The sequence below is a fragment of the Martes martes genome, assembly GCF_963455335.1.
Source record: "Martes martes genome assembly, chromosome: 6".
Lineage (NCBI taxonomy): Eukaryota > Metazoa > Chordata > Mammalia > Carnivora > Mustelidae > Martes > Martes martes.
In genome coordinates, this window is record NC_137893.1 from 38,183,020 (window position 1) to 38,195,210 (window position 12,191).

Genomic DNA, 12,191 nt, shown 5'->3' on the forward strand with positions numbered 1-12,191 from the left:
ATCAAGGATCTCAAATTCTAGGAATATTCATGATCTAATATAAGAAACCTGAATATGTATAAGTCACACAAATGCAAGATTCTAAATATTTTGTCAGTTTTGGCAATCTTAAAGGAGCCAAAATCCACCCCACTAGTGTTCCTGAAAATGTAACCCTTTTTAACTAAACTGAATGAGGTACATGGTCTGTTGTTGTATATAATAGAAAATACCAAATCTATAACACTGACTTAAAAAATAAAGTTGTCGCTGGTGTCTCAAGAGATTTTTCAGGTTGAATTCACAACCAATCTCATCAATGATGAAGGAAGTGGACATTTAAGTAGTAAAGAAAATAGCATAATCATGGTAAATTTTGCAACTAATGTGCCATCCAAGGCTGAGCTATAAGCACAGGCAGGATATGTAAATAGCATATGCTTTCATAAACCTGGGAAAATTTTTCCAAAACACATAGTGGAAAGATGGTAGCATGATTACAGATAATAAGGAAAAAATGTATCTTCTACGTAGGCAGATAGACATAAAAGTGAACACACACACACACATACACACGCATGCATATGGTTCCTGTACTTACATACAATATGATGTTTTTTGCCACAGTTCTGTCAAAAGCTCTGCTATGGAAGGAATAATATTGCTTAGTTAGCTGTTCATAATGTTACTAATTCTAGAATGTTTGATGTTCTATTTATCTAGTACTACTATGTGACTGATAAAAGCATGATTTTCTATACATTAGTAAACAAAGAATTTGGGTTTATTACTAACTGGATAAGATGTAGAGCACTTTAATATGACTATGATGTAGATTATTTTGCTATCATCATCATATATAAATAAAAACTCAATAGACTGCAAGAACTATATAAAGTACTTAGGACTTGTAACTTTTATTTAGCAATTTTATATGTTCTTTCAGATACTTGTCAATTGCAATAAGGTGTCTAAGAAATGGTGGCATGCCTTCAGTATTTCCAGATTTGTGAATTTATAAAAGATGTTTAGCTTTTTAATAGGTTTTAAATTCCCATGCAACAAGGAAGCATTAAGTACATCTACTCTCAAAGTCGTTTTGTTTTTTGTTTTTTTGCAGACTTCTGAATCATAGTCTGACTCTGTTACCAATCATGTGTTTAGTAAGTCAGGACAGAATGCTGTAGCCTGGCTGTAAGAGCAAAGGGAAGAATCTGGATATTGGAGTGAACCAGCTGGTTAGGTGCCAGCTCCATATGCATGCATACGAGTGTGTGTATTTTCCTGGCTAAAGCAGAACTAGTGGTTCTAATTCCAGCCTCAATTAAAATAATCAATTAGATCATTAGAACAAAGGTTTTGTTAGTAAATTACATTCATTAATGATTTTAGTGTGAGATAACACCTTCAATTGCAAGAAGTAAGTATAAGATCTCCAGTTCTTCTCTTTTCTAGGCAATTTCCTAAGCATCATTAAAAATAAAATAAAAATAGAAGGAAACACGATACCTGCTTCCCAGCAAAGATTTCTATCAAAGCTAAGCATCTATTAACTTTCATAATAGTACTGTGAATAAGAATGTTATTCATAAAGGGCTAATTTCTCATCACATGTATTGTTTGTGCTCACTTCTTTATTAGCATCACATATATTTGTCATTGTGCAGTTTATTTTCCTATAACTGGAGAAAAGCAGTGCATCATCTGTTTCACCTTTTGTCAAAAGAAGTTCATTTTAACTTCTAGGTCAAGAACGAATCATTTTAGATTGTCTAAAAGATATCAGTATTCTTATCAGGATGCTGCTATCAAGAGAGAAGTATCAATTAGTAATGCCATATTGTGCTTGGCCTATTTCTAATCATGTCATCATTCATGAATGTTACTTACGAAGTAAATTCTTTCTTCTAACAACGACTGAGCAAAAAGTCATAAGTAACAGTAATCCTGATATTTGCTTTTTTTTATTTTAACGTTCCTTTCTAAAGGAATTTAAAAACAAAATGAAACAACCTCACCAAAAGAGTTCCTGGAAATTAAAGTTAAATGTCTATTTCTGTTTGTGAATATGATGGCTGAAATTTCCAGCATCTTTGTGGAATTTTGTATAAACTTTTATGACTATTTCTGGCTGAATCACAGAACATATAAAAGTTGGTTTAAGGGATATAAAGAAATCTATTGATCTCACTACTAATCCCAATTCATCAAATAAGCACTATTCTTTTTTTTTTTTTCCCAAATCTGTCTTGTCTCCATAAAACAGAAGAAATGGTTTAAATATATAAATTTATGTCTCATTTTGGGCAACTGTAGGAGACAAAATTTTGTTTTCTTACAGAGTCAAATTACTGCAGTGTGGTTCAAAGTCTTGGAGCATTATAAAGATCTGTCTCCTCTACTACATTCTTTTCATCAAAGCATATTCTTCCAAGGCTTTCCCACACCCTATCACTGCAAAACATTAAAATAATAAAACCTTCCCTTTAACCTGATTTCTTCCTGCTGCTACTAGGTCTCCACTCTTCTCCATTACAGATAATTTTGTAAATGAATAGTTTTCTAAACACATCTCCATTTTCTCAATTCCTCAACTCACTTGTCAGTTTTCAAATTTCCAAAGCAGATATTGAGGTGGAGTTTCAGATACATGATATTCATTAGAGATTAACACCTGTGAAAGGAAGGAATGACATGCAAAATAGGGCAGAAGGAGAAATTGAACTGGGTGCTGACTGGTCAAAATATCAGCCAAGGCAGCAAGAAATGTGGGCGGCATACTGATGGTCAGAATATCCCACACTGAGCTGGAAACTGACGGGCCCTGCTCAGCAATCTGGTGCTGGCTGTCCCTAGAAGGGCCTGGCCTGGGACCAGTGGCTTTCTGAAGCAGATGCCCACCTTGAAAGGATGGATGGGGAGAGGGTGTCTGCTGGCTGCACTCCCCCTAAAGAGGGATCTGGACAACAGTTCTCCCTACCACGTCATTCCTTTATGGCTTTTACAGTTTTTCAGCATAGCTTCTTTAACAGAGGCCATCAATGACCCCCTCCCTAATAAACAGTTTTCAGCTGTATGTCATTTTACTTGTTTCAAGCACAAACATTGTATTCATCCTGACTTGGCTATTTAAGTACATCACAAGGGAGGCCTTAGTTAACATTGTCAAGGCCTGCAGTCCAAGATACTGGTGCTTTTCTACACATGTGACCCATGAAACAGAAACATTTACATTATCCTGGGCAGTTTTTCCCCAGTGAAAATGATGGATTTTTTTTCTTTGCTTTGCTTTTTTTTAGTTTCTAAATTGTGTAGTCCGTGAAGGAAAAAATCAGCTGTTCTGTATAGGGTGTAGTCAAGGTGAACAATACTTGTGTGGCAATTATACCACTATCAATAGAAATATTTTGCAAACCCTGATTTGCAGTAAACTCTTGGGTTTAAATTTAGAGACATTCCTTGTATTGTTCACTTGGCTGCTTTTATTGAACTATTACAAGAATTTGGAGGAAAAAAAATGGCTCCATCGAATATTTTAGCAATATGCTCCTAGTTTGTTACTGCTTTGTTTAATTAGTTGAGATTGATACAGAATACCTGGTTCCTGGATATTGCTTATCGATAAACACAACCATCCCATTAAATGTTGCTTCATAAAGTAGAGAAACCAAAATACATGATCAATAGCCTAGCATCAAACCAAGTCTAACCTCACAATAGCCTGGAACAAAGGGGATTATAATAATTATTGCTACCTACAGAGTGTCTAATATCTAAAAAGCATATGTTTCTTCCATTCCATATGTAATTGACTCCTCAAAATAACAAGATAGATGTTATAATTCTCATTTTCTAAGATGAGAAAATTGAGACCCAAAGAGGTTTTTTTTTTTTTTTTTTTAAATGCCTTGTAAGGCAGAGTCAAGAATTAAACTCAAATAAACTCAAAACCACTATGATCTGAAACCTTTAACAACTCCTAACTCACTTCAAAACCAAGAAGTTGCTTATTGTCTGTCACCTCTCATTTGTACCCATCCCACTTTTGTGCCATCCATCCTGAACTCTCCTGAACTTCTTGTGAAAGCTAGATGTTGGAACCTGTTGCTCCTTTTGCCTCAATACTCATAAGACTCCCTTTCTCCCTGTGCCCCTATGCTCTCTTTTCCCTCACTATGTATTCTCCTCATCCTTCAGAGTCGGCTTCCATATTCCTTGCTCAGGGACAGGATGGCCAACCTCCCAGGAATGGCTGAGATCCTCTGTATTAACATGGACAATGCACCTGTCAGTCCCTTCATAGCGCTTACCTCACACAATTAGTGTTCTCTCAATTAACTTGAATTACTAAATGATATATATGTTCTGGGTTAAAAGCTAAAGTGTTAATAAAGAGCCTAATCAAAACCCAAAATTTCCTCCTCCCTTTCCCTGATCTACTCCCTGATTTGATATTGGTTAAAGTTAGCTTTTTTAATACTTTTATTTCCTTTCAATCAAAGATATACCTGCATATTTAGAAACAATTTTTTAAAAAGTGGAATAACTATATACAGATAGCTATATGTACATGTGTATATATATATGAATGTATATACTACTTTGTATTTTTATCTTACTTTATAATATTTTATGGATTCCCTTCCTAGTTTATACCTATCTAGAGACACCTATATCTGTATCTATAAATATATCTTATTTCCATTTTATTTCAAAGTTTGGACATGCCAGCATTGATCATCCTACCATTGTTAGGAATTTAGGTTATCTCTAATTTATTGCTATACTATATATCCTTGCGTATGCCTTTATTTACTGTTTCTCATATATTTTGAGTGAACTTCTACAAATAGAAATGCTGAGTGAAGGGGTGGACCCACATTTTATTTTAATATATACTGCCAGAATTTATTCTAGAACTATTATTTTAAATTGCTCTTTTTTTTTTTAAGATTTTATTTATTTATCTGACAGGCAGAGATCACAAGTAGGCAGAGAGGCAGGAAGAGAGAGGGGAGGAAGCAGGCTCCCTGCTGAGCAGAGAGCTGGATGCGGGGCTTGATCCCAGGACCCTGGGATCATGACCCGAGCTGAAGGCAGAGGCTTTAACCCACTGAGCCACCCAGGCGCCCCTAGAACTATTATTTTAAATTAAATCCCACCAAGAGTATAAAAGAGTACTCCAAGTCCCCTATATCTGCCATCACATTCCTGTTATCACTGGAAGATTTCAGTCCCTTTATTTAGTTTCCTAATTTAAGGGGAACAAAACATTGTATTTCATGATGTAATGCTAGTTCTCTGATTATTAGTATAGTTCTTTTTTTTAGAGAAGTTGTAGGTTCACAACAAAACTGAGTGCAAAGTCCAGGGATTTAATGTATAACACCCTCACACATGCATAAACTCCTCCACTGTCAACATCCCTCACCCCAGTGATACATTTGTTACAGCTGATGAACCTACATTAACACATCATTATATCCAGAGTTTATAGTTTACATTAAGGTTCACTGTTGATGTCATGCATTCTAAAAGTTCAGACAGATAAATAATGGTATATATCCATCATTACAGTATTATGTAGAGTAGTTTCAATGCTCCCAGATTTCTCTCTGATTCCTCTATTCATCCCTCCTCCCATCAATCCCTGGCAACCACTGATACTGTCTCTACAGTTTTGCTTTTCCAGATGTCATATAGTTGGAGTCATACAATATGTAGACTTTTCAGAATGGCTTCTTTCACCTACTAGTATGCATTTAAGTTTCAACCATTTTTTTTCATAGCTTTGTATCATTTGTCCTTAGCACTAAATAATATTCCATTGCCTAGATAGACCACAGTTTATCCATTCACCTCTTGAGGGACATCTTGGTTGCTTCCAAGTTTTGGCAATTGTGCATAAAGCTACTATAAATATCTACATACAGGTTTTCTTGCGGATGTAGGTTTTCAACTCCTTTGGGTAAATACCATGTAGTGTGATTGCTGAATCATATGGTAAGAGAATGTTTAGATTTTTAAGAAAGTACCTAACTGTCCTCCAAAGAGGTTGTGTACCATTTTGCATTCTCACCAGCAATAAATGAGGGCTCCTGTTGCTAACATCATCACCTGCATTTGATGTCAGTATTCCCAGTTTGACCATTCTGCTAGGTGTGTAGTGTTATCTTATTATTGTTTTATTGCATTTCCCTGACAGCATGATATCTTTTTATATGCTTATTTACCATCTGTGTATATTCTTTGGTAAGATGTCTAGTCAAGTCTCAGCCCATTTTTAATCTTTTTTTTTTTTCTAGTTGAGTTTTAAGTGCTCTTTGTATGTATTTTGTATAGAAGATATATCTTTTGCAAGTAGTTTATCCCAGTATATGGCTTGTCTTCTCATTTTCTTGACGTTATCTTTCACAGACAGACATTTTTAATATTAATGATACTCAGTTTACCAATTATTTCTTCACGGATCATACCTTTGGTATTGTAACTAAAAAGTCACCTCCATTCCCAAGGTCATCTAGGTTACCTCCTATGTTATATTCCAGGAGTTTTATAGTTTTGCATTTTACATGTAGGACTATGGTCCATTTTGAGTTAATACTTGTGAAGGCTGTGATGTCTGTGTATACATTCGCTTTTTTTTTTTTTTTTGCACATGAATGTCCAGTAGTTCCTGCACAATTTGTTTAAAAGACCATCTTTGCCCCAGTGTATTGCCTTTTCTCCTTTGTGAAAGATCAGTTGACTATATTTATGGGATCTATTTTTGAGCTGTCTATTCTATTCCATTAATCTATATGTTCTTTCACTGTCAATCAGACACCACTTGTCTGGATTACTCTTACCTTTACAATAAATCTTGGTCAGGAGGTATCACTCTTCTGCTTTTGTTCTCCTTCAATACTATATTGTCATTCTGGGACTTGACCTCTCTATTTAAATTTTAGAATCAGTGTGTTGATATCCACAAAATAACTTAGTGGGACTTTGATTGGGATTGCATTGAATCTATAGATAGAGTTGCAAAAAACTAATCTTGATAATATTGAATCTTCCTATTCATGAACATGGACTATTTCTCCACTTACTTAATTTTTTTTTATTTGTTTATCAGACTTTGAGTCTTTTAGTTTTCCTGATATCTTGTACATACTTCATTAGATTTCTGGATAAGTATTTAATTTTGGGGGGTGCTAATAAAAATGGTATTATGTTTTTAATTTCAAATTCTACTTGTTTTTCATATTACTGTGTATTTTGTTTTAATTCAGGTATTCTTTTCTCTTTCAAATCATGGTACTGACTTTTAATTGGGAGTGTATGATTATTGCAAACATCTGCCCAGTTGGTTCCTTCTAACCTCATCCTGGAATTGTACTTTTCTCCCTAATATTTTACTGGTGTCTTTATCTAAAAACTAGTAGCAGATTTATTGAAGAGCCAATGAAAAGTAAGCTTCAAGTCTCCCATTCACAAGATCTCTTTTCAGCCCTGTTCCTAATTCGTATTTAAAATTTATGGGATGCCTGGGTGGCTCAGTCAGTTAGCATCTGTCTCTGGTTCAGGTCCTGGAATCAAACCCTGCATGGGGCTTCTTGCTCAGTGGGGAGATTGACTGTCCCTCTGCCTAATGCTTGCCCTGCTTGTGCTCTCACTCTTGCTCTCTCTCTGACAAATGAATAAATAAAATCTTTATATAAAATAAAATAAAATTTAAAGGTTTTCCTTTTGAGGGCTTGTCCCTCAAATTATGTAACCCTTAGACTCTACCTACATCCACCACCTTACCACTCCCCACCCATCCTGATCTCTCTTTTGCACTGGATTCTGTTGATTTCCCTTCTTTGCTGAGACTTCTGTTACTTTTAGTTTCCTGTAAACTTATAGTAGTTTCCTATGAATTTTTTTTTCTGATTTAGTCAGTCCTGACTCTCCATTTGAAAAGTCTGGACAGTCCAAAAATAAAATATTGTTTACCATAATTCCTCATCATTACCAACATGCTTGGGGTGATAATAGACCCTGATAATCATTCAAGAAAATTTTTAAAATATTGAGATTTTTTATTCATTTAGTATCTCTTTATTTTTAATTATTGAGCTTATTAATTCCTTCTTTTCTTTGAATCTCATGTTTATTTGCTGTAACCCACCATTTATCCATTGTTCTGCACTTGTGTTCTGTATCAATATCATTTTGTCTTCTTAACTCCACAATAATTCAGCTACTAAAGGAGTTTTTACTTAATAGCTACTTTCAGGTAGTTGTTCCCATATTTAAGAATTTGCAATATATTATATCCTATCAAACCAAATTCAAACTCCATGGTCTAATTCAGATATATAACCTTCTTCTGTCTAACAATACCAAAATTTCCACTGTAGTTTCCATGTCAAATTGCATCTCCATTACTTTAAATTGGGCTTTTTCCAACCTCCAAGTACTAGTGTCATTTTGGTCTGGAGAATTCCTTTCTGTGCTCTGCATTCTAGAAAACTTAGCCACTTCCCTGGCCTCTACCACTAAATGCCATCAGTGCTAACCCCAGTCCAGTTTCAACAACTAAATGTGTCTCCGGACATTGCCAAATGTTTCAAGGAGGAAAATCTCCCCCCGTTAATAATATATGTTATTACCAGACACTTCATATTTAAAAACAGACTGATAGTTTCCTTTTATTTTGATATTTGTTAGTCTAATCCTTCTTTTAAATATCACCTTTTTTTTTTGTATTTAAAATATTTATTCTGCTATACTCCTGTAACTTTTTTTTACACATTTTATACATCTTTACCTAAGATGAGATTCAAGAAGAAACTCTGAATGGAGAATTTCATAAACACTTGATTACTGACTAGTCAACACTATCAAAAAAGGAAGTATTTAGAATGAAGAAGCCATTTAACTTGCTCATTTCTTCTTTCAATAAGTGGAATAATCTTGTGTGTAAGATGTATTTTTGAAACATAATGAAAGACCTGGAATATTATGTGCTTAGTAATGATATGTAATGAAGCTTAACTCATAGTATTGGGCATTTTATTTTAGTTCTTTAATTTTATAATAATAACATGAATTTTCCCAGGAAGAAGGATTACTTTTCTTTTTTTTTTTTAATAAATGATTCATCTTTTCATTTTGTATGATAGTTTGAATTTAGTTTAGAATAATTGGGTTCAATTATAAAGGGGGAGTAAAATGTTTCTGATGCTTATTATTATTAATAGAGAACAATAGTCAAAGCTGTATTATGAGAACAGGAGGTTGCTCAAACATACTTAGTCTATTTAAAATCTAATTATGTGTTGAATAGAAATCTTTAAAATATGTTTGGCTATTAAGAGTGGCTTCTTCTTATTTTTAGATTCTAAGTAAGTCAGTCTTGTTAAACAAATGGAATATATTCATACAATACATAAATACATGTGTATGTGTGTGTACATGTAAATAGGTACCATGCACACATCATTAATCATACTGGGTCTAATTATTTATAAAAAGATGTATTCCCTTTGTTCTTTCCTATCAGATATTAAATACATATGAAAATCAAATTTATGGACATTTCCCAGATTGTGTTGAACTGCCCCATGAATGTATATGAATTTCTATGTGTTCAGCATATGACACACAGACTGCCAATTTGAGCATTAGGAAAAATGCAACGAATTTTCCATTAAGTGTGCTCCCTCAGTGAACACCCTCTGTTTTTCTGGCAGGACCCAGCAGGATCTGAAAAATAAGCAGTGCACTGGGAACAATAATGAATATTTATGCTTTATGGAATCCTTTTACATTCATTTTCCATCTGCACTCCTAGACCCCCAAATACTAAAATAGTACAGGGGGTAAGGAGAACAGTGTTATAATTCCCTGGATTAGTGATAAGGAAACATCAGTGAGACTCTGAGCCAACTGATACCCAGGCTACATGGAGGCACAATTGATACAAACTGAAACATATTGGCCATTTGCATTTCTATTTAACACCTCTGCATTATGTGATTTTTATAAAATGAACTTTGAGTCTATAAAATTGTGAAAGAATAGATCTTGGAATACACAAATGTCATTTAACGGAGAAGAAAAATTTACTATTAAGAATGTGAAAGATGAGAAAGGTCAAGAGAGGATATATTGGGGAAAATAATGGTATGAGAGAGAAAATGAGATATCCTTCAGGTATAGTTTTAACCATTAATATGGTAATTCCAGGAGTGTCTGGGTGGCTCAGTCATGAAGCTTTTCTTGGAGTTCTGGGATGGAGCCCCCCGTTGGGCTCCCTACTGGACAGGAAGCCTGGTTTCCCTCACCCACTTCCCCTGTTCATATTCCTGCTTCTGCTGTCTCTCTCTTGCTGTCAAATAAATAAATAAAATATTTTTAAAAATGTTAATTCCATAGACTTAAGGGAAAAAAAGAAAAGTGAGAGTGAAAAACTGTGGATGAATCAACATTGACTTAAAATAATTTACAAGGACAAACCTGAGATGCATTTTGGCTAGTGAGTCTCTTTTAATTAAATACTTTACTTAATTTTACTTCAAGGGGCTTGTTGATGAAAGTGTTTATGGCAGTTTCCTGTTTGAAATTTCAGTGATCTATATTTGGTAGTAAATGTTAGTAGATTATGCCTCCAAGTAACACTTAGCTATGGACAAAAGAGTGAAAAACATCTGGATGAAGGTTGAAAACATTTTTCCTGACAATGGCATGTTTTAGAAAGTCCAGAGGATAGATGTCACTGTGAAAAAAAATACAGGCGTATAACATTTTATTGTGCTTTACATTAGTGCTCTTATCAAATACTGTGCTCTTGATAAAGTGAAGGTTTGCAGCAACCCTGTGTGAACCAAGTCTGTTGGTGCATTTTTCCACAAGCATTTACTCACTTTATGTCTGTGTTACATGGGGTAATTCTCTCAATATTTCAAACTTTTTCATTATTTTTATATTTTTTATGGTGACCCGTGATGTTACGTTGTACATGTCCTGACTGCTCCAGCAATCAGCCATTCCTCTGTCTCTCTTCCTCTCCTCGGGCGTCCCTATTCCCTGAGACAAAACAATATTGAAATTAAACTAATTAATAACCCAACAATGGCCTCTAAGTGTTCAAGTGAAAGGAAAACTCATACATATCACTAATGTGAAAGCTAGAAATAATTTAGTTTTGTGAGAAATGCATGTCAAAAGCTGAGATATGGCAAAAGCTAGGTCTCTTGCACCAAATAGTTAGGCATGTTGTGACTACAAAGGAAAAGTTCTTGAAAGAAATTCAAAGTGCTACTCCAGTGAACACATTGATAATAAGAGCGCAAAACAGCCTTATTGCTGAAATGGTGAAAGTTTTACTGGATAGGTGATCAAAAAAACCACAGCATTCCCTTCAGCCAAAGCCTAATCCAGAACAAGGCCCTAACTCTCTTCAATTCTGTGAAGGCTGAGAGAGGGGAGGAAGCTGAGGAAGAAAAATTTAAGATGCAAAGTTGGTTCATGAGGTTTAAGGAAAGAAGCCATCTCCATAACATAAGAATGAAGCAGCACATGCTGGTGTAGAAGCTGCAACAAGTTATTCAGAAAAAAAAGCTCGGAAAATTCATGAAGGTGGCTAGAGTAACAGTGGATTTTCCACGTAGATGAAACAATCTTCTAGCAGAGGAGGATGCCATCAGGGAATTTTGTAGCTAGAAAGGAGATGTCAGTGCCTGGCTTCAAAGTACTAAAGGACAGGATGACTCATTCTTTTTAAGAATGATGCTAAATTTATTCTGCTTATGCTCCATAAATGGAAAAACAAAGCCTGGATGATAGTACATCTGTTTACAACATGGATTACTGAATATTTTGAGCTACTGTTGGGACCTACTACTCAGAAAAAAAAAAAAAAAATCCTTTCAGGGTATTGCCGCTCATTGATAATGTACCTGGTCACCCAAGAGCTCTGGTGGAGATGTAAAATGAGATTTGTGTTGCTTCCATGCCTGCTAACACATCTATTCTGAAGCCCATGGATCAAGGAATAATTTCAACTTCTAAGACTTATTATTTAAAAAATACATTTCATAATGTATATATAGCTGTCACTCATAGTGATTCCTCTGATAAATTTGGACAAAGTAAATTGAAAACCTTCCGGAAAGGATCTACCATTCTAGATGCCATTAAGAACATTCATGATCCTGGGGCACCTGGGTGGCTCAGTGGGT